Here is a 22,738-nt window from a genome sequence, read left to right as displayed (position 1 = left end):
ATCTGCAGTAATTGATGAATATATTTAAAATGTGCTGAACAGTGTGGGCAACTTATTTACAGAGGTTACTGAGGGAGAGATCCGGTAGGAGAAATATGTCGAAAACAGCAATCTTTCAAGTTGCTGAGCTACACCTTACCCCTTTTACTAGGTCTGACATCATGATGAGCTACAGCACTACAGGCAGGGGCTGACTATCTGAAAATCTATGCTGTACCCACTGCTGAAAAGCAGTGACAGAAAGCAGGAAGCTTGTGGCAGCGGGCTGACAGCTAGTTAACAAGCCTGCAGTCAAGGGGACTGTTAAGGAGTCAAACCAAACAAAAATGCCCCATTGTCCCATTGTTCCAAAGACAGGTCTGGTTAAGTCACTTACTCCAGCTAATGCAGTAGGTAAAGGAGGTTTATCAGAATGGAATGCCGTACCGTAGAAATAAATAGAACTATTAATAGTTCGCAGGCATGATCCAGTGTTCTGATGAGAGACAAACTCAAAGAAAATCACATGCTTCCCGTCAGGGAATCGAATCCTGGTGTCACGCGTGACAGGGTACTCACCACTACACCAAAGAGGAAGACGGTCACTTACCCTGTTGTAAAATAGGAGTCAGGTTGATAGGGTTAAGACGGTGAATGTGACTTCCATAATTCCTTCTACTGGTATTTCAAATGGCAGTTTGACTTTAGCAGCTTAAAACTGCATAGCACATTTCTCTTTTACTGAATAAAGTGACATAATCTGTGAATGAATACATTTTTCATAGCTACGTGGGGGGATGAGTAGTTGCACTTGAAAATGACCTGTGACGCTGGACTGAAAATAAGATAGCCAAAAGAGAGGGAAATAGATGTTTTGAATTCAGAGCTTCTCTCAGCCTTCAGCTGAATGAATGAATGAAAGAATGAGTGCATGCACGTACTAACTGAAGAGAGTCTCTTGTCTCTGAAGCTGCTCTGTCCTTGTCTTATGTGCTTGTGACACTAAGGAAATGGCAGGCAAGAAAGTAATGTGGAGTTCTAGAATGCGTGATGTCAGCATACAAACCGATGACCATTTGAGATGCCAGCCAATGAGAAAGACATAACAAGGACTGCATCACAACAGGCGGTGATCTAGCAGGAAAAATACATAATGATCATGGCATCATGACAGAGAGTGACGCCACCCACTCAAATGCAACTGATACTAACTAAACTGTAAAAACTGCTGTGGGAGAAAGAGACACAAACATAAGAATAATAACAAAAACCAGAGGAGAGGAGGGAAAACAAAAATGATAAAACTGACAGCATCCAAACACATCAAGCAGGGAAAGCCATTTACCGGGCCTCCTTTAATAAGACATGAGGAGTTTTTTTAAGACTAAGGAGAGTGGCAAAAAAAAAAAAAAAACAAACAAACACTCAGCAATGTTTTGAAAATGAAGAATAGTGAGACGACATGTATAATGAGCCACAACACCTTCTCTTACCAAATCCCTTTCATGACAGAGAAAGACCTACAGGTAAAAATAATGCATGGTGAAGCATGGCATTTTGGGAATGCTAATGAGCTGGTGCAACAAGTTTGTTTTTCAGTAGCTACTCTTTTCAGTTTGTTAATGTCACCCCATTAGCTGATTAGCATACCCAGGAAGCCATGCTTCAGCTCCGTATTACACTGAAACTTTTCCTCAGGTTGTCTTAGAATTTTAAAAGCCAGGTTTCTTACGCATGTCAGCCTGCAAGCTTATGGTGTTTTGTCCTGCAGTGCTTCATTCTTTGTCCCCAAGACTATACTGGAGGAAGCTCTACATCAGGGCATCTCGCCGGGAGCATTCTGTTCCCGGTGAGGGCGAGTGAGTGTGGGCACAGGTTAACAGCCTCTTTCTTGAGGTGGGCTCTTTAAAAAAAGAAAGAGCAAACCCACCCTGCTGTCGTGTGCCCTCTTAGCACTTCCCATCTAGTCAGGTCTCGAAGGAAGCTAATCGCTGTGTGCTTCTTGGTACCTCTGCTTTACTCTCATCTGCTCCTATCTTACATTTTCCTTTTCAATCAATGCCCAGCACATCTTCTCACCTACTGTGCAGCATGTGTTACCCACCCGAAGGTGGCAGCCATCTATGGATGCATTAACTCGCTCAGTCTCTGCAAACCCAACCTGCGTCAAAACCTAAACTGGGCACACGCAATACTCTGTCAAGTGTCAGTGCGCAATTTTACCATATTGCAGTCTGTCTGCAATTTGCAAAATGATGCATTAGTCTTACCGTAATACCTCTTAACTTGTTTTTAAGGAGTCGTAACAAACATACGACGCACATCACACATCTTTCCCACGCTATTAGTACAAAGCTTATTGATAGTATCACCAAGGGGATGACAATATTTTACGCTGCTTAAATCTCTGGCTTTTGAATTTCTAGCTCAGTGGAGAGGTTTCCTTTTTCTTGTACTTTTGCAGGAGTCGGGCTCATCTCTCTGTGGCACAATCGCTTTGCACTTGTGGCTTTTGACCGAAAAGTTGCTGGTTTGAGCCCACTCAGGGATACTGCTACTCTACAGACCTCTGCTTCTGATTTGTTAATAAGCTGCTTTTCCAGACCGTATTTGGGGAACTGACTTAGGCTGCCCGGTGATCTACCTGCCAGAGGCTTTCTGGTCACCTACCAACATGTAAACAACTTACTAAAAGAGCATCTGTTTTCTTTTAAAATACTTGCATCTGTGCATTTAAACACATTTTGAGCGTAAGCTACAAAATGTTGACAGTGTTTTCTGTGACCTTGCAATCCATACATCAACTGATATACTGCCGCACAACAGAGCAGGATTTTCTCAACTGAAGTAGTTTGTCTGAAACAATCAAGAGCACATTAAAAGGTATCTGAAACCGCAAATTTAGTTATTGGAATCGAATGGGTTTTCTTTGGTCACACCTGCCCCAATTTCCTTATCTTGCACTAGCATAATGGTTCCACTGGGGATCGAACCCAGGACCTTCTGCGTGTGAAGCAGACGTGATAACCACTACACTACAGAACCTACACAGCCATGTGTGAAATATCTCGCTCTGTCTCTTGCTAGCTAGCAAGCCAGCTAGCAGGCTAGCTGTCTGTCTGTCTGTCTATCTATACATACACACATACACACGTATAGCTGTTGCTGTAGATGGAGCGGCAAATAGGTTGACAGATTTATATGTGCGCACACACATACACGCACGCATACACACATGCGGGCCTGCACTGGTCTATCGACTCTTTGCAGCCATGACTTCCTCGACTCAAACCTATGCGACAAATAGCTGGAAGTTAGTTTCCACATGTAAGATGTGTACAGTGTAGCACGCTGCAAACTCAATAGAATACATGACATCTGCAGTAATTAATGAATATATTTAAAGTCGCTGAACAGTGAGGGCAACTTATTTACAGAGGTCAGCGAGCGAGAGACCCGGTAGTTGAAATATGTCGAGAACAGCAATCTTTCAAATCGCTGAGCTGCACCTTACCCCTTATACTAGGTCCGACACCATGTTGAGCTACAGCACTACAGCTAGGGGCTGACTATCTGGAAATCTATGCTGTACCCACTGCTGAAAAGCAGTGACAGAAAGCAGGAAGCTTGTGGTAGAGGGTTGGCAGCTAGTTAACAGGCCTGCAGTCAAGGGGACTGTTAAGGAGTCAAACCAAACTGAAATGCCCCATTGTCCCATCGGTAGGTCTGGTTAAGTCACTTGCTCCATCTGATGCAGTCATCAAAGGAGGTTTGTCAGAATCGAACCACGTACCATAGAAATTAATAGTCGATAGAAGTATTAATAGGTTATTAATAGTTCACAGACGTGTTCGGTGCTCTGATGAGAGACATACCAAAACAAAAATGCATGCTCCCGTCGGGAATCGAATCCGGTCTCCCGCGTGACAGGCGGGGATACTCACCACTATACTAACGAGGAAGGCAGTCAGTGTACCTGCTGTACACTGGGAGTCAGGTTGATAGGGTTAAGGCGGGTGACTGTGGCTTCCATAATTCCTTCTACTGGTGTCTCAAATGGCAGTTAGACTTTAGCAGCTTAAAACTGCATAGCACATTTCCCGATTACTCAATAAAGTGAGGTGATCTGTGAATGAATACAGTTTTCATAGCGACATGTGGGGAAGAGTTGTTGCACTTGAAAATGACCTGTGACACTGGACTGAAAATGAGATATCAACCAAAAGAGATGGAAATAGATGTTTTGAATTCAGAGCTTTTCTCGGCCTTCAGCTGGATGAATGAATGAATGAATGAATGAATGAATGAATGAATGAATGAATGAATGTTCTAACGAAGAGAGTCTCTTGTCTCTGAAGCTGCTCTGTCGGTGTCTTAAGTGCTTGTGACACTAAGGAAATGGCAGGCAAGAAAGTAATGTGGAGTTCTAAAATGTGCGATATCAGGATGCAAACCGATGACCATTTCAGATGCCAGCCAATAAGAAAGACATAACAAGGACTGCATCATAACGGATTGCGATCTAGCAAGGAGAAGACATAATGAGCGTGTCATCATGACAGAGGGAGTGATGCCACCTACTCAGCTGCAACTGATACTAATTAAAGTGTAAAAATTGCTGTGGACGAGACATAGACACAGACGCGAGCTTGACTAAAACTAGAGGGAAAAAGACATATCAAAACTGACAACATCCAAATAAACCAGGAGAAAAAACGAATATGCTGGCCGGGCCTCCTTTGATCAGAGACGAGGAGTTTGTTAAGTTACGGTGAGCAGCACAAACCAAAAAAAAAAACAAAAAAAAAAAAAAAAAAAAAAAAACTCAGCAATGTTTTGAAAATGAAGAAAGGTGCGACGACGTCTATAGTGAGCCACAAGACCTCCTCTTTCCAAATCCCTTTCATCACAGAGAAAGAACTACAGGTAAAAAAAAATGCATGGTGAAGCAAGGCATTTTGGTAATGCTAACGAGCTGGTGCAACAAGTTTGCTTTTCAGTAGTTACTCTTTTCAGTTTGTCGAATAAACAGATTGCCCTTTCTGCTCAGGCATCCTGTCTGCTCAGCGCTGACTCTCTTTAATTAAAAAACTGGCAAAAAGAATTGAACAGTGAAATGTCACCCCATTAGCTGATTAGCATACCCAAGAAGCCATGCATTAGCTCCATGTTACACACTGAAACTTTTCCTCAGGTTGTCTTAGAATTTTGAAAGCCAGGTTTCTTACGCATGTCAGCCTGCCCGCTTATGGTGTTTTGTCCTGTAGTGCTTCATCTTTGGTTCCCAAGACTCTACTGGAGGGGATGCTCTACATCTGGACATCTCGCCAGGATTATATCCATTGCCAATGAAGGTAAGCGCATGTGGTCATAACTTAATAGCTACTGTCTTGACATTTTTTGTTCTCTCGTGCCAGCTCTGCCAGTTTAGTTGATGTCCTCTGCCACCTGTGATATAGTTAACTCTCAAAGAAAGTAAGCATCCGTGTGCTCCACTGGCACTTTGACTTCATTCGCTCCTATCCTGCCTTACGTTTTCCTTTATAGTCAATACCCAGCGCATCTTGTCACCTCCTGTGCAGTATATTTACCCACCGACAGGTGACAGCCATCTATGGATGCATAAACTTGCTCAGTCTCTGCAAACCCAACCTGCAGGAGAACCTAAACTGGGCACCCGCAACACTCTGCCTAGTGTCGATGCACAATTCTACCATATTGCAGTCTGTGCGCAACTGCAAAATGATGCATTAGTCTTACTGTAATACCTCTTAACTTGTTTTTAAGGAGACATAACATACAACGCACATCAGACATTTTTCACGTGGTATTAACACAAAGCTTATTCATAATATCACCAGGGGGATGACGATTTCTTACCCCTTTCAAATCTCTGGCTTTTGAATTTGTAGTGCAATGGAGAGGTTTCCCTTTTTGTTGCACTTTTGCAGGGGTTAGGCCGGCGTCTCTGTGATGCGATTGGTTAGCACGTTCAGCCCTTGACTGAAAGGTTGGTGGGTCGAATCCACTTTCGGGGATGCTGCCTCTTGCTACTGCAGAGACCTCAGGTTCTGACCTGTTTATAAGACACTTTTCAGACCGTACTTTGGGGCACTGAGGAATCTGGATTAGGTTGCCCGGTTATGGCCACCTACCAACTTGTAAGCAAGTTACTAAAAGAGCAGCTGTTTTCTTTTAAAATACTTACATCTGTGCATTTGAACACATTTTGCGCGTAATCTACAAAATGTTGACAGTTGTTTCTGTGACCTTGCAATCCATACATCAACTGATATACTGCCACACAACAGAGCAGGATTTTCTCAATTGAAGTAGTTTATCTGAAGCAATCAAGAGCACATTAAAAGGTATCTCAAACCATGAATTTAGTTCCTGGAATCGAATCTGTTATTCCTTGTCATGCCTACCCTAATCTTCTTATCTTGCACTGGCATAATGGTTCCACTGGGGATCGAACCCAGGACCTTCTGCGTGTAAAGCAGGCGTGATAACCACTACACTACAGAACCTATGCATGTGCCTCCGAAGCATCTCGCTCTGTCTCTAGCTAGCAAGCCAGCTAGCTGTCTGTCTTCCTATCCATACATACATATAGCTATTGCTGTAGATGGCGAGGCAGATAGGTTGAAAGATTTATATGTGCGCACACACGTGCGCACGTATATACACATGCGGGCGTGCGCTGGTCTAGTGTCTGCAGCCGTGACTTCCTTGACTAAACTTATACAACAAGTATCTCAAAGTCAGTTTCTATGTGTAAGTCGTATACAGTGTAGCACGCTGCAAAATAAATAGAATACATGACATCTGCAGTAATTGATGAATATATTTAAAATGTGCTGAACAGTGTGGGCAACTTATTTACAGAGGTTACTGAGGGAGAGATCCGGTAGGAGAAATATGTCGAAAACAGCAATCTTTCAAGTTGCTGAGCTACACCTTACCCCTTTACTAGGTCTGACATCATGATGAGCTACAGCACTACAGGCAGGGGCTGACTATCTGAAAATCTATGCTGTACCCACTGCTGAAAAGCAGTGACAGAAAGCAGGAAGCTTGTGGCAGCGGGCTGACAGCTAGTTAACAAGCCTGCAGTCAAGGGGACTGTTAAGGAGTCAAACCAAACAAAAATGCCCCATTGTCCCATTGTTCCAAAGACAGGTCTGGTTAAGTCACTTACTCCAGCTAATGCAGTAGGTAAAGGAGGTTTATCAGAATGGAATGCCGTCCGTAGAAATAAATAGAACTATTAATAGTTCGCAGGCATGATCCAGTGTTCTGATGAGAGACAAACTCAAAGAAAATCACATGCTTCCCGTCAGGGAATCGAATCCTGGTGTCACGCGGGACGGGGCACTCACCACTACACCAAAGAGGAAGGCGGTCACTTACCCTGTTGTAAAATAGGAGTCAGGTTGATAGGGTTAAGGCGGTGAATGTGACTTCCATAATTCCTTCTACTGGTATTTCAAATGGCAGTTTGACTTTAGCAGCTTAAAACTGCATAGCACATTTCTCTTTTACTGAATAAAGTGACATAATCTGTGAATGAATACATTTTTCATAGCTACGTGGGGGATGAGTAGTTGCACTTGAAAATGACCTGTGACGCTGGACTGAAAATAAGATAGCCAAAAGAGAGGGAAATAGATGTTTTGAATTCAGAGCTTCTCTCAGCCTTCAGCTGAATGAATGAATGAAAGAATGAGTGCATGCACGTACTAACTGAAGAGAGTCTCTTGTCTCTGAAGCTGCTCTGTCCTTGTCTTATGTGCTTGTGACACTAAGGAAATGGCAGGCAAGAAAGTAATGTGGAGTTCTAGAATGCGTGATGTCAGCATACAAACCGATGACCATTTGAGATGCCAGCCAATGAGAAAGACATAACAAGGACTGCATCACAACAGGCGGTGATCTAGCAGGAAAAATACATAATGATCATGGCATCATGACAGAGAGTGACGCCACCCACTCAAATGCAACTGATACTAACTAAACTGTAAAAACTGCTGTGGGAGAAAGAGACACAAACATAAGAATAATAACAAAAACCAGAGGAGAGGAGGGAAAACAAAAATGATAAAACTGACAGCATCCAAACACATCAAGCAGGGAAAGCCATTTACCGGGCCTCCTTTAATAAGACATGAGGAGTTTTTTTAAGACTAAGGAGAGTGGCAAAAAAAAAAAAAAAACAAACAAACACTCAGCAATGTTTTGAAAATGAAGAATAGTGAGGCGACATGTATAATGAGCCACAACACCTTCTCTTACCAAATCCCTTTCATGACAGAGAAAGACCTACAGGTAAAAATAATGCATGGTGAAGCATGGCATTTTGGGAATGCTAATGAGCTGGTGCAACAAGTTTGTTTTCAGTAGCTACTCTTTTCAGTTTGTTAATGTCACCCCATTAGCTGATTAGCATACCCAGGAAGCCATGCTTCAGCTCCGTATTACGCACTGAAACTTTTCCTCAGGTTGTCTTAGAATTTTAAAAGCCAGGTTTCTTACGCATGTCAGCCTGCAAGCTTATGGTGTTTTGTCCTGCAGTGCTTCATTCTTTGTCCCCAAGACTATACTGGAGGAAGCTCTACTTCAGGGCATCTCGCCGGGAGCATTCTGTTCCCGGTGAGGGCGAGTGAGTGTGGGCAACGGTTAACAGCCTCTTTCTTGAGGTGGGCTCTTTAAAAAAAGAAAGAGCAAACCCACCCTGCTGTCGTGTGCCCTCTTAGCACTTCCCATCTAGTCAGGTCTCGAAGGAAGCTAATCGCTGTGTGCTTCTTGGTACCTCTGCTTTACTCTCATCTGCTCCTATCTTACATTTTCCTTTTCAATCAATGCCCAGCACATCTTCTCACCTACTGTGCAGCATGTGTTACCCACCCGAAGGTGGCAGCCATCTATGGATGCATTAACTTCGCTCAGTCTCTGCAAACCCAACCTGCGTCAAAACCTAAACTGGGCACACGCAATACTCTGTCAAGTGTCAGTGCGCAATTTTACCATATTGCAGTCTGTCTGCAATTTGCAAAATGATGCATTAGTCTTACCGTAATACCTCTTAACTTGTTTTTAAGGAGACGTAACAAACATATGACGCACATCACACATCTTTCCCACGCTATTAGTACAAAGCTTATTGATAGTATCACCAAGGGGATGACAATATTTTACGCTGCTTAAATCTCTGGCTTTTGAATTTCTAGCTCAGTGGAGAGGTTTCCTTTTTCTTGTACTTTTGCAGGAGTCGGGCTCATCTCTCTGTGGCACAATCGCTTTGCACTTGTGGCTTTTACCCCGAAAAGTTGCTGGTTTGAGCCCACTCAGGGATACTGCTACTCTACAGACCTCTGCTTCTGATTTGTTAATAAGCTGCTTTTCCAGACCGTATTTGGGGAACTGACTTAGGCTGCCCGGTGATCTACCTGCCAGAGGCTTTCTGGTCACCTACCAACATGTAAACAACTTACTAAAAGAGCATCTGTTTTCTTTTAAAATACTTGCATCTGTGCATTTAAACACATTTTGAACGTAAGCTACAAAATGTTGACAGTGTTTTCTGTGACCTTGCAATCCATACATCAACTGATATACTGCCGCACAACAGAGCAGGATTTTCTCAACTGAAGTAGTTTGTCTGAAACAATCAAGAGCACATTAAAAGGTATCTGAAACCGCAAATTTAGTTATTGGAATCGAATGGGTTTTCTTTGGTCACACCTGCCCCAATTTCCTTATCTTGCACTAGCATAATGGTTCCACTGGGGATCGAACCCAGGACCTTCTGCGTGTGAAGCAGACGTGATAACCACTACACTACAGAACCTACACAGCCATGTGTGAAATATCTCGCTCTGTCTCTTGCTAGCTAGCAAGCCAGCTAGCAGGCTAGCTGTCTGTCTGTCTATCTATACATACACACATACACACGTATAGCTGTTGCTGTAGATGGAGCGGCAAATAGGTTGACAGATTTATATGTGCGCACACACACACGCACGCATACACACATGCGGGCCTGCACTGGTCTATCGACTCTTTGCAGCCATGACTTCCTCGACTCAAACCTATGCGACAAATAGCTGGAAGTTAGTTTCCACATGTAAGATGTGTACAGTGTAGCACGCTGCAAACTCAATAGAATACATGACATCTGCAGTAATTAATGAATATATTTAAAGTGCGCTGAACAGTGAGGGCAACTTATTTACAGAGGTCAGCGAGCGAGAGACCCGGTAGTTGAAATATGTCGAGAACAGCAATCTTTCAAATCGCTGAGCTGCACCTTACCCCTTATACTAGGTCCGACACCATGTTGAGCTACAGCACTACAGCTAGGGGCTGACTATCTGGAAATCTATGCTGTACCCACTGCTGAAAAGCAGTGACAGAAAGCAGGAAGCTTGTGGTAGAGGGTTGGCAGCTAGTTAACAGGCCTGCAGTCAAGGGGACTGTTAAGGAGTCAAACCAAACTGAAATGCCCCATTGTCCCATCGGTAGGTCTGGTTAAGTCACTTGCTCCATCTGATGCAGTCATCAAAGGAGGTTTGTCAGAATCGAACCACGTACCATAGAAATTAATAGTCGATAGAAGTATTAATAGGTTATTAATAGTTCACAGACGTGTTTCGGTGCCCTGATGAGAGACATACCAAAAGAAAAATGCATGCTCCCCGTCGGGGAATCGAACGCCGGTCTCCCGCGTGACAGGCGGGGATACTCACCACTATACTAACGAGGAAGGCAGTCAGTGTACCTGCTGTACACTGGGAGTCAGGTTGATAGGGTTAAGGCGGGTGACTGTGGCTTCCATAATTCCTTCTACTGGTGTCTCAAATGGCAGTTAGACTTTAGCAGCTTAAAACTGCATAGCACATTTCCCGATTACTCAATAAAGTGAGGTGATCTGTGAATGAATACAGTTTTCATAGCGACATGTGGGGAAGAGTTGTTGCACTTGAAAATGACCTGTGACACTGGACTGAAAATGAGATATCAACCAAAAGAGATGGAAATAGATGTTTTGAATTCAGAGCTTTTCTCGGCCTTCAGCTGGATGAATGAATGAATGAATGAATGAATGAATGAATGAATGAATGAATGTTCTAACCGAAGAGAGTCTCTTGTCTCTGAAGCTGCTCTGTCGGTGTCTTAAGTGCTTGTGACACTAAGGAAATGGCAGGCAAGAAAGTAATGTGGAGTTCTAAAATGTGCGATATCAGGATGCAAACCGATGACCATTTCAGATGCCAGCCAATAAGAAAGACATAACAAGGACTGCATCATAACGGATTGCGATCTAGCAAGGAGAAGACATAATGAGCGTGTCATCATGACAGAGGGAGTGATGCCACCTACTCAGCTGCAACTGATACTAATTAAAGTGTAAAAATTGCTGTGGACGAGACATAGACACAGACGCGAGCTTGACTAAAACTAGAGGGAAAAAGACATATCAAAACTGACAACATCCAAATAAACCAGGAGAAAAAACGAATATGCTGGCCGGGCCTCCTTTGATCAGAGACGAGGAGTTTGTTAAGTTACGGTGAGCAGCACAAACCAAAAAAAAAAACAAAAAAAAAAAACTCAGCAATGTTTTGAAAATGAAGAAAGGTGCGACGACGTCTATAGTGAGCCACAAGACCTCCTCTTTCCAAATCCCTTTCATCACAGAGAAAGAACTACAGGTAAAAAAAAATGCATGGTGAAGCAAGGCATTTTGGTAATGCTAACGAGCTGGTGCAACAAGTTTGCTTTTCAGTAGTTACTCTTTTCAGTTTGTCGAATAAACAGATTGCCCTTTCTGCTCAGGCATCCTGTCTGCTCAGCGGTGACTCTCTTTAATTAAAAAACTGGCAAAAGAATTGAACAGTGAAATTTCACCCCATTAGCTGATTAGCATACCCAAGAAGCCATGCATTAGCTCCATGTTACACACTGAAACTTTTCCTCAGGTTGTCTTAGAATTTTGAAAGCCAGGTTTCTTACGCATGTCAGCCTGCCCGCTTATGGTGTTTTGTCCTGTAGTGCTTCATCTTTGGTTCCCAAGACTCTACTGGAGGGGATGCTCTACATCTGGACATCTCGCCAGGATTATATCCATTGCCAATGAAGGTAAGCGCATGTGGTCATAACTTAATAGCTACTGTCTTGACATTTTTTGTTCTCTCGTGCCAGCTCTGCCAGTTTAGTTGATGTCCTCTGCCACCTGTGATATAGTTAACTCTCAAAGAAAGTAAGCATCCGTGTGCTCCACTGGCACTTTGACTTCATTCGCTCCTATCCTGCCTTACGTTTTCCTTTATAGTCAATACCCAGCGCATCTTGTCACCTCCTGTGCAGTATATTTACCCACCGACAGGTGACAGCCATCTATGGATGCATAAACTTGCTCAGTCTCTGCAAACCCAACCTGCAGGAGAACCTAAACTGGGCACCCGCAACACTCTGCCTAGTGTCGATGCACAATTCTACCATATTGCAGTCTGTGCGCAACTGCAAAATGATGCATTAGTCTTACTGTAATACCTCTTAACTTGTTTTTAAGGAGACATAACATACAACGCACATCAGACATTTTTCACGTGGTATTAACACAAAGCTTATTCATAATATCACCAGGGGGATGACGATATCTTACGCCGTTTAAATCTCTGGCTTTTGAATTTGTAGTGCAATGGAGAGGTTTCCCTTTTTGTTGCACTTTTGCAGGGGTTAGGCCGGCGTCTCTGTGATGCGATTGGTTAGCACGTTCAGCCCTTGACTGAAAGGTTGGTGGGTCGAATCCACTCGGGGATGCTGCCTCTTGCTACTGCAGAGACCTCAGGTTCTGACCTGTTTATAAGACACTTTTCAGACCGTACTTTGGGGCACTGAGGAATCTGGATTAGGTTGCCCGGTTATGGCCACCTACCAACTTGTAAGCAAGTTACTAAAAGAGCAGCTGTTTTCTTTTAAAATACTTACATCTGTGCATTTGAACACATTTGAGCGTAATCTACAAAATGTTGACAGTTGTTTCTGTGACCTTGCAATCCATACATCAACTGATATACTGCCACACAACAGAGCAGGATTTTCTCAATTGAAGTAGTTTATCTGAAGCAATCAAGAGCACATTAAAAGGTATCTCAAACCATGAATTTAGTTCCTGGAATCGAATCTGTTATTCCTTGTCATGCCTACCCTAATCTTCTTATCTTGCACTGGCATAATGGTTCCACTGGGGATCGAACCCAGGACCTTCTGCGTGTAAAGCAGGCGTGATAACCACTACACTACAGAACCTATGCATGTGCCTCCGAAGCATCTCGCTCTGTCTCTAGCTAGCAAGCCAGCTAGCTGTCTGTCTTCCTATCCATACATACATATAGCTATTGCTGTAGATGGCGAGGCAGATAGGTTGAAAGATTTATATGTGCGCACGCACGTATATACACATGCGGGCGTGCGCTGGTCTAGTGTCTGCAGCCGTGACTTCCTTGACTAAACTTATACAACAAGTATCTCAAAGTCAGTTTCTATGTGTAAGGCGTATACAGTGTAGCACGCTGCAAAATAAATAGAATACATGACATCTGCAGTAATTGATGAATATATTTAAAATGTGCTGAACAGTGTGGGCAACTTATTTACAGAGGTTACTGAGGGAGAGATCCGGTAGGAGAAATATGTCGAAAACAGCAATCTTTCAAGTTGCTGAGCTACACCTTACCCCTTTTACTAGGTCTGACATCATGATGAGCTACAGCACTACAGGCAGGGGCTGACTATCTGAAAATCTATGCTGTACCCACTGCTGAAAAGCAGTGACAGAAAGCAGGAAGCTTGTGGCAGCGGGCTGACAGCTAGTTAACAAGCCTGCAGTCAAGGGGACTGTTAAGGAGTCAAACCAAACAAAAATGCCCCATTGTCCCATTGTTCCAAAGACAGGTCTGGTTAAGTCACTTACTCCAGCTAATGCAGTAGGTAAAGGAGGTTTATCAGAATGGAATGCCGTACCGTAGAAATAAATAGAACTATTAATAGTTCGCAGGCATGATCCAGTGTTCTGATGAGAGACAAACTCAAAGAAAATCACATGCTTCCCCTCAGGGAATCGAATCCTGGTGTCACGCGTGACAGGGTACTCAGCACTACACCAAAGAGGAAGGCGGTCACTTACCCTGTTGTAAAATAGGAGTCAGGTTGATAGGGTTAAGACGGTGAATGTGACTTCCATAATTCCTTCTACTGGTATTTCAAATGGCAGTTTGACTTTAGCAGCTTAAAACTGCATAGCACATTTCTCTTTTACTGAATAAAGTGACATAATCTGTGAATGAATACATTTTTCATAGCTACGTGGGGGGATGAGTAGTTGCACTTGAAAATGACCTGTGACGCTGGACTGAAAATAAGATAGCCAAAAGAGAGGGAAATAGATGTTTTGAATTCAGAGCTTCTCTCAGCCTTCAGCTGAATGAATGAATGAAAGAATGAGTGCATGCACGTACTAACTGAAGAGAGTCTCTTGTCTCTGAAGCTGCTCTGTCCTTGTCTTATGTGCTTGTGACACTAAGGAAATGGCAGGCAAGAAAGTAATGTGGAGTTCTAGAATGCGTGATGTCAGCATACAAACCGATGACCATTTGAGATGCCAGCCAATGAGAAAGACATAACAAGGACTGCATCACAACAGACGGTGATCTAGCAGGAAAAATACATAATGATCATGGCATCATGACAGAGAGTGACGCCACCCACTCAAATGCAACTGATACTAACTAAACTGTAAAAACTGCTGTGGGAGAAAGAGACACAAACATAAGAATAATAACAAAAACCAGAGGAGAGGAGGGAAAACAAAAATGATAAAACTGACAGCATCCAAACACATCAAGCAGGGAAAGCCATTTACCGGGCCTCCTTTAATAAGACATGAGGAGTTTTTTTAAGACTAAGGAGAGTGGCAAAAAAAAAAAAAAAACAAACAAACACTCAGCAATGTTTTGAAAATGAAGAATAGTGAGGCGACATGTATAATGAGCCACAACACCTTCTCTTACCAAATCCCTTTCATGACAGAGAAAGACCTACAGGTAAAAATAATGCATGGTGAAGCATGGCATTTTGGGAATGCTAATGAGCTGGTGCAACAAGTTTGTTTTTCAGTAGCTACTCTTTTCAGTTTGTTAATGTCACCCCATTAGCTGATTAGCATACCCAGGAAGCCATGCTTCAGCTCCGTATTACGCACTGAAACTTTTCCTCAGGTTGTCTTAGAATTTTAAAAGCCAGGTTTCTTACGCATGTCAGCCTGCAAGCTTATGGTGTTTTGTCCTGCAGTGCTTCATTCTTTGTCCCCAAGACTATACTGGAGGCCAAGCTCTACATCAGGGCATCTCGCCGGGAGCATTCTGTTCCCGGTGAGGGCGAGTGAGTGTGGGCACCGGTTAACAGCCTCTTTCTTGAGGTGGGCTCTTTAAAAAAAGAAAGAGCAAACCCACCCTGCTGTCGTGTGCCCTCTTAGCACTTCCCATCTAGTCAGGTCTCGAAGGAAGCTAATCGCTGTGTGCTTCTTGGTACCTCTGCTTTACTCTCATCTGCTCCTATCTTACATTTTCCTTTTCAATCAATGCCCAGCACATCTTCTCACCTACTGTGCAGCATGTGTTACCCACCCGAAGGTGGCAGCCATCTATGGATGCATTAACTCGCTCAGTCTCTGCAAACCCAACCTGCGTCAAAACCTAAACTGGGCACACGCAATACTCTGTCAAGTGTCAGTGCGCAATTTTACCATATTGCAGTCTGTCTGCAATTTGCAAAATGATGCATTAGTCTTACCGTAATACCTCTTAACTTGTTTTTAAGGAGGCGTAACAAACATACGACGCACATCACACATCTTTCCCACGCTATTAGTACAAAGCTTATTGATAGTATCACCAAGGGGATGACAATATTTTACGCTGCTTAAATCTCTGGCTTTTGAATTTCTAGCTCAGTGGAGAGGTTTCCTTTTTACTTGTACTTTTGCAGGAGTCGGGCTCATCTCTCTGTGGCACAATCGCTTTGCACTTGTGGCTTTTGACCGAAAAGTTGCTGGTTTGAGCCCACTCAGGGATACTGCTACTCTACAGACCTCTGCTTCTGATTTGTTAATAAGCTGCTTTTCCAGACCGTATTTGGGGAACTGACTTAGGCTGCCCGGTGATCTACCTGCCAGAGGCTTTCTGGTCACCTACCAACATGTAAACAACTTACTAAAAGAGCATCTGTTTTCTTTTAAAATACTTGCATCTGTGCATTTAAACACATTTTGAGCGTAAGCTACAAAATGTTGACAGTGTTTTCTGTGACCTTGCAATCCATACATCAACTGATATACTGCCGCACAACAGAGCAGGATTTTCTCAACTGAAGTAGTTTGTCTGAAACAATCAAGAGCACATTAAAAGGTATCTGAAACCGCAAATTTAGTTATTGGAATCGAATGGGTTTTCTTTGGTCACACCTGCCCCAATTTCCTTATCTTGCACTAGCATAATGGTTCCACTGGGGATCGAACCCAGGACCTTCTGCGTGTGAAGCAGGCGTGATAACCACTACACTACAGAACCTACACAGCCATGTGTGAAATATCTCGCTCTGTCTCTTGCTAGCTAGCAAGCCAGCTAGCAGGCTAGCTGTCTGTCTGTCTGTCTATCTATACATACACACATACACACGTATAGCTGTTGCTGTAGATGGAGCGGCAAATAGGTTGACAGATTTATATGTGCGCACACACACGCACGCATACACACATGCGGGCCTGCACTGGTCTATCGACTCTTTGCAGCCATGACTTCCTCGACTCAAACCTATGCGACAAATAGCTGGAAGTTAGTTTCCACATGTAAGATGTGTACAGTGTAGCACGCTGCAAACTCAATAGAATACATGACATCTGCAGTAATTAATGAATATATTTAAAGTGCGCTGAACAGTGAGGGCAACTTATTTACAGAGGTCAGCGAGCGAGAGACCCGGTAGTTGAAATATGTCGAGAACAGCAATCTTTCAAATCGCTGAGCTGCACCTTACCCCTTATACTAGGTCCGACACCATGTTGAGCTACAGCACTACAGCTAGGGGCTGACTATCTGGAAATCTATGCTGTACCCACTGCTGAAAAGCAGTGACAGAAAGCAGGAAGCTTGTGGTAGAGGGTTGGCAGCTAGTTAACAGGCCTGCAGTCAAGGGGACTGTTAAGGAGTCAAACCAAACTGAAATGCCCCATTGTCCCATCGGTAGGTCTGGTTAAGTCACTTGCTCCATCTGATGCAGTCATCAAAGGAGGTTTGTCAGAATCGAACCACGTACCATAGAAATTAATAGTCGATAGAAGTATTAATAGGTTATTAATAGTTCACAGACGTGTTCCGGTGCTCTGATGAGAGACATACCAAAAGAAAAATGCATGCTCCCCGTCGGGGAATCGAACCCGGTCTCCCGCGTGACAGGCGGGGATACTCACCACTATACTAACGAGGAAGGCAGTCAGTGTACCTGCTGTACACTGGGAGTCAGGTTGATAGGGTTAAGACGGGTGACTGTGGCTTCCATAATTCCTTCTACTGGTGTCTCAAATGGCAGTTAGACTTTAGCAGCTTAAAACTGCATAGCACATTTCCCGATTACTCAATAAAGTGAGGTGATCTGTGAATGAATACAGTTTTCATAGCGACATGTGGGGAAGAGTTGTTGCACTTGAAAATGACCTGTGACACTGGACTGAAAATGAGATATCAACCAAAAGAGATGGAAATAGATGTTTTGAATTCAGAGCTTTTCTCGGCCTTCAGCTGGATGAATGAATGAATGAATGAATGAATGAATGAATGAATGAATGAATGAATGTTCTAACCGAAGAGAGTCTCTTGTCTCTGAAGCTGCTCTGTCGGTGTCTTAAGTGCTTGTGACACTAAGGAAATGGCAGGCAAGAAAGTAATGTGGAGTTCTAAAATGTGCGATATCAGGATGCAAACCGATGACCATTTCAGATGCCAGCCAATAAGAAAGACATAACAAGGACTGCATCATAACGGATTGCGATCTAGCAAGGAGAAGACATAATGAGCGTGTCATCATGACAGAGGGAGTGATGCCACCTACTCAGCTGCAACTGATACTAATTAAAGTGTAAAAATTGCTGTGGACGAGACATAGACACAGACGCGAGCTTGACTAAAACTAGAGGGAAAAAGACATATCAAAACTGACAACATCCAAATAAACCAGGAGAAAAAACGAATATGCTGGCCGGGCCTCCTTTGATCAGAGACGAGGAGTTTGTTAAGTTACGGTGAGCAGCACAAACCAAAAAAAAAACAAAAAAAAAAAAACTCAGCAATGTTTTGAAAATGAAGAAAGGTGCGACGACGTCTATAGTGAGCCACAAGACCTCCTCTTTCCAAATCCCTTTCATCACAGAGAAAGAACTACAGGTAAAAAAAAATGCATGGTGAAGCAAGGCATTTTGGTAATGCTAACGAGCTGGTGCAACAAGTTTGCTTTTCAGTAGTTACTCTTTTCAGTTTGTCGAATAAACAGATTGCCCTTTCTGCTCAGGCATCCTGTCTGCTCAGCGGTGACTCTCTTTAATTAAAAAACTGGCAAAAAGAATTGAACAGTGAAATTTCACCCCATTAGCTGATTAGCATACCCAAGAAGCCATGCATTAGCTCCATGTTACACACTGAAACTTTTCCTCAGGTTGTCTTAGAATTTTGAAAGCCAGGTTTCTTACGCATGTCAGCCTGCCCGCTTATGGTGTTTTGTCCTGTAGTGCTTCATCTTTGGTTCCCAAGACTCTACTGGAGGGGATGCTCTACATCTGGACATCTCGCCAGGATTATATCCATTGCCAATGAAGGTAAGCGCATGTGGTCATAACTTAATAGCTACTGTCTTGACATTTTTTGTTCTCTCGTGCCAGCTCTGCCAGTTTAGTTGATGTCCTCTGCCACCTGTGATATAGTTAACTCTCAAAGAAAGTAAGCATCCGTGTGCTCCACTGGCACTTTGACTTCATTCGCTCCTATCCTGCCTTACGTTTTCCTTTATAGTCAATACCCAGCGCATCTTGTCACCTCCTGTGCAGTATATTTACCCACCGACAGGTGACAGCCATCTATGGATGCATAAACTTGCTCAGTCTCTGCAAACCCAACCTGCCGGAGAACCTAAACTGGGCACCCGCAACACTCTGCCTAGTGTCGATGCACAATTCTACCATATTGCAGTCTGTGCGCAACTGCAAAATGATGCATTAGTCTTACTGTAATACCTCTTAACTTGTTTTTAAGGAGACATAACATACAACGCACATCAGACATTTTTCACGTGGTATTAACACAAAGCTTATTCATAATATCACCAGGGGGATGACGATATCTTACGCCGTTTAAATCTCTGGCTTTTGAATTTGTAGTGCAATGGAGAGGTTTCCCTTTTTGTTGCACTTTTGCAGGGGTTAGGCCGACGTCTCTGTGATGCGATTGGTTAGCACGTTCAGCCCTTGACTGAAAGGTTGGTGGGTCGAATCCACTCGGGGATGCTGCCTCTTGCTACTGCAGAGACCTCAGGTTCTGACCTGTTTATAAGACACTTTTTCAGACCGTACTTTGGGGCACTGAGGAATCTGGATTAGGTTGCCCGGTTATGGCCACCTACCAACTTGTAAGCAAGTTACTAAAAGAGCAGCTGTTTTCTTTTAAAATACTTACATCTGTGCATTTGAACACATTTCGAACGTAATCTACAAAATGTTGACAGTTGTTTCTGTGACCTTGCAATCCATACATCAACTGATATACTGCCACACAACAGAGCAGGATTTTCTCAATTGAAGTAGTTTATCTGAAGCAATCAAGAGCACATTAAAAGGTATCTCAAACCATGAATTTAGTTCCTGGAATCGAATCTGTTATTCCTTGTCATGCCTACCCTAATCTTCTTATCTTGCACTGGCATAATGGTTCCACTGGGGATCGAACCCAGGACCTTCTGCGTGTAAAGCAGACGTGATAACCACTACACTACAGAACCTATGCATGTGCCTCCGAAGCATCTCGCTCTGTCTCTAGCTAGCAAGCCAGCTAGCTGTCTGTCTTCCTATCCATACATACATATAGCTATTGCTGTAGATGGCGAGGCAGATAGGTTGAAAGATTTATATGTGCGCACACACGTGCGCACGTATATACACATGCGGGCGTGCGCTGGTCTAGTGTCTGCAGCCGTGACTTCCTTGACTAAACTTATACAACAAGTATCTCAAAGTCAGTTTCTATGTGTAAGACGTATACAGTGTAGCACGCTGCAAAATAAATAGAATACATGACATCTGCAGTAATTGATGAATATATTTAAAATGTGCTGAACAGTGTGGGCAACTTATTTACAGAGGTTACTGAGGGAGAGATCCGGTAGGAGAAATATGTCGAAAACAGCAATCTTTCAAGTTGCTGAGCTACACCTTACCCCTTTTACTAGGTCTGACATCATGATGAGCTACAGCACTACAGGCAGGGGCTGACTATCTGAAAATCTATGCTGTACCCACTGCTGAAAAGCAGTGACAGAAAGCAGGAAGCTTGTGGCAGCGGGCTGACAGCTAGTTAACAAGCCTGCAGTCAAGGGGACTGTTAAGGAGTCAAACCAAACAAAAATGCCCCATTGTCCCATTGTTCCAAAGACAGGTCTGGTTAAGTCACTTACTCCAGCTAATGCAGTAGGTAAAGGAGGTTTATCAGAATGGAATGCCGTACCGTAGAAATAAATAGAACTATTAATAGTTCGCAGGCATGATCCAGTGTTCTGATGAGAGACAAACTCAAAGAAAATCACATGCTTCCCGTCAGGGAATCGAATCCTGGTGTCACGCGTGACAGGGTACTCAGCACTACACCAAAGAGGAAGACGGTCACTTACCCTGTTGTAAAATAGGAGTCAGGTTGATAGGGTTAAGACGGTGAATGTGACTTCCATAATTCCTTCTACTGGTATTTCAAATGGCAGTTTGACTTTAGCAGCTTAAAACTGCATAGCACATTTCTCTTTTACTGAATAAAGTGACATAATCTGTGAATGAATACATTTTTCATAGCTACGTGGGGGGATGAGTAGTTGCACTTGAAAATGACCTGTGACGCTGGACTGAAAATAAGATAGCCAAAAGAGAGGGAAATAGATGTTTTGAATTCAGAGCTTCTCTCAGCCTTCAGCTGAATGAATGAATGAAAGAATGAGTGCATGCACGTACTAACTGAAGAGAGTCTCTTGTCTCTGAAGCTGCTCTGTCCTTGTCTTATGTGCTTGTGACACTAAGGAAATGGCAGGCAAGAAAGTAATGTGGAGTTCTAGAATGCGTGATGTCAGCATACAAACCGATGACCATTTGAGATGCCAGCCAATGAGAAAGACATAACAAGGACTGCATCACAACAGACGGTGATCTAGCAGGAAAAATACATAATGATCATGGCATCATGACAGAGAGTGACGCCACCCACTCAAATGCAACTGATACTAACTAAACTGTAAAAACTGCTGTGGGAGAAAGAGACACAAACATAAGAATAATAACAAAAACCAGAGGAGAGGAGGGAAAACAAAAATGATAAAACTGACAGCATCCAAACACATCAAGCAGGGAAAGCCATTTACCGGGCCTCCTTTAATAAGACATGAGGAGTTTTTTTAAGACTAAGGAGAGTGGCAAAAAAAAAAAAAAAACAAACAAACACTCAGCAATGTTTTGAAAATGAAGAATAGTGAGACGACATGTATAATGAGCCACAACACCTTCTCTTACCAAATCCCTTTCATGACAGAGAAAGACCTACAGGTAAAAATAATGCATGGTGAAGCATGGCATTTTGGGAATGCTAATGAGCTGGTGCAACAAGTTTGTTTTTCAGTAGCTACTCTTTTCAGTTTGTTAATGTCACCCCATTAGCTGATTAGCATACCCAGGAAGCCATGCTTCAGCTCCGTATTACGCACTGAAACTTTTCCTCAGGTTGTCTTAGAATTTTAAAAGCCAGGTTTCTTACGCATGTCAGCCTGCAAGCTTATGGTGTTTTGTCCTGCAGTGCTTCATTCTTTGTCCCCAAGACTATACTGGAGGAAGCTCTACATCAGGGCATCTCGCCGGGAGCATTCTGTTCCCGGTGAGGGCGAGTGAGTGTGGGCACCGGTTAACAGCCTCTTTCTTGAGGTGGGCTCTTTAAAAAAAGAAAGAGCAAACCCACCCTGCTGTCGTGTGCCCTCTTAGCACTTCCCATCTAGTCAGGTCTCGAAGGAAGCTAATCGCTGTGTGCTTCTTGGTACCTCTGCTTTACTCTCATCTGCTCCTATCTTACATTTTCCTTTTCAATCAATGCCCAGCACATCTTCTCACCTACTGTGCAGCATGTGTTACCCACCCGAAGGTGGCAGCCATCTATGGATGCATTAACTCGCTCAGTCTCTGCAAACCCAACCTGCGTCAAAACCTAAACTGGGCACACGCAATACTCTGTCAAGTGTCAGTGCGCAATTTTACCATATTGCAGTCTGTCTGCAATTTGCAAAATGATGCATTAGTCTTACCGTAATACCTCTTAACTTGTTTTTAAGGAGACGTAACAAACATACGACGCACATCACACATCTTTCCCACGCTATTAGTACAAAGCTTATTGATAGTATCACCAAGGGG

General features: G+C 43.3%; 7 non-coding genes across 7 annotated transcripts; all 7 read right to left on the bottom strand.

Moving 5' to 3' along the window:
- Positions 1-2,951: 2,951 nt before the first annotated feature.
- On the bottom strand, positions 2,952-3,024 carry TRNAV-CAC. The gene has a single exon. It is a non-coding gene; the product is annotated as a tRNA-Val (tRNA).
- Positions 3,025-6,436: 3,412 nt separating this feature from the next.
- TRNAV-UAC lies at positions 6,437-6,509 on the bottom strand. The gene has a single exon. It is a non-coding gene; the product is annotated as a tRNA-Val (tRNA).
- A 3,247-nt stretch (positions 6,510-9,756) lies between these two features.
- Positions 9,757-9,829, bottom strand: TRNAV-CAC. The gene has a single exon. It is a non-coding gene; the product is annotated as a tRNA-Val (tRNA).
- An 843-nt stretch (positions 9,830-10,672) lies between these two features.
- TRNAD-GUC lies at positions 10,673-10,744 on the bottom strand. The gene has a single exon. It is a non-coding gene; the product is annotated as a tRNA-Asp (tRNA).
- A 2,476-nt stretch (positions 10,745-13,220) lies between these two features.
- TRNAV-UAC lies at positions 13,221-13,293 on the bottom strand. Its single transcript has one exon. It is a non-coding gene; the product is annotated as a tRNA-Val (tRNA).
- A 3,244-nt stretch (positions 13,294-16,537) lies between these two features.
- On the bottom strand, positions 16,538-16,610 carry TRNAV-CAC. The gene has a single exon. It is a non-coding gene; the product is annotated as a tRNA-Val (tRNA).
- A 3,399-nt stretch (positions 16,611-20,009) lies between these two features.
- Positions 20,010-20,082, bottom strand: TRNAV-UAC. The gene has a single exon. It is a non-coding gene; the product is annotated as a tRNA-Val (tRNA).
- Between the last annotated feature and the right edge of the window lie 2,656 nt (positions 20,083-22,738).

This window comes from Protopterus annectens, chromosome 2.part1, assembly GCF_019279795.1.
Source record: "Protopterus annectens isolate FY-2018-M chromosome 2.part1, PAN1.0, whole genome shotgun sequence".
NCBI classification, from domain to species: Eukaryota; Metazoa; Chordata; order Ceratodontiformes; family Protopteridae; genus Protopterus; species Protopterus annectens.
This window is presented reverse-complemented; position numbering and strand designations above follow the sequence as displayed.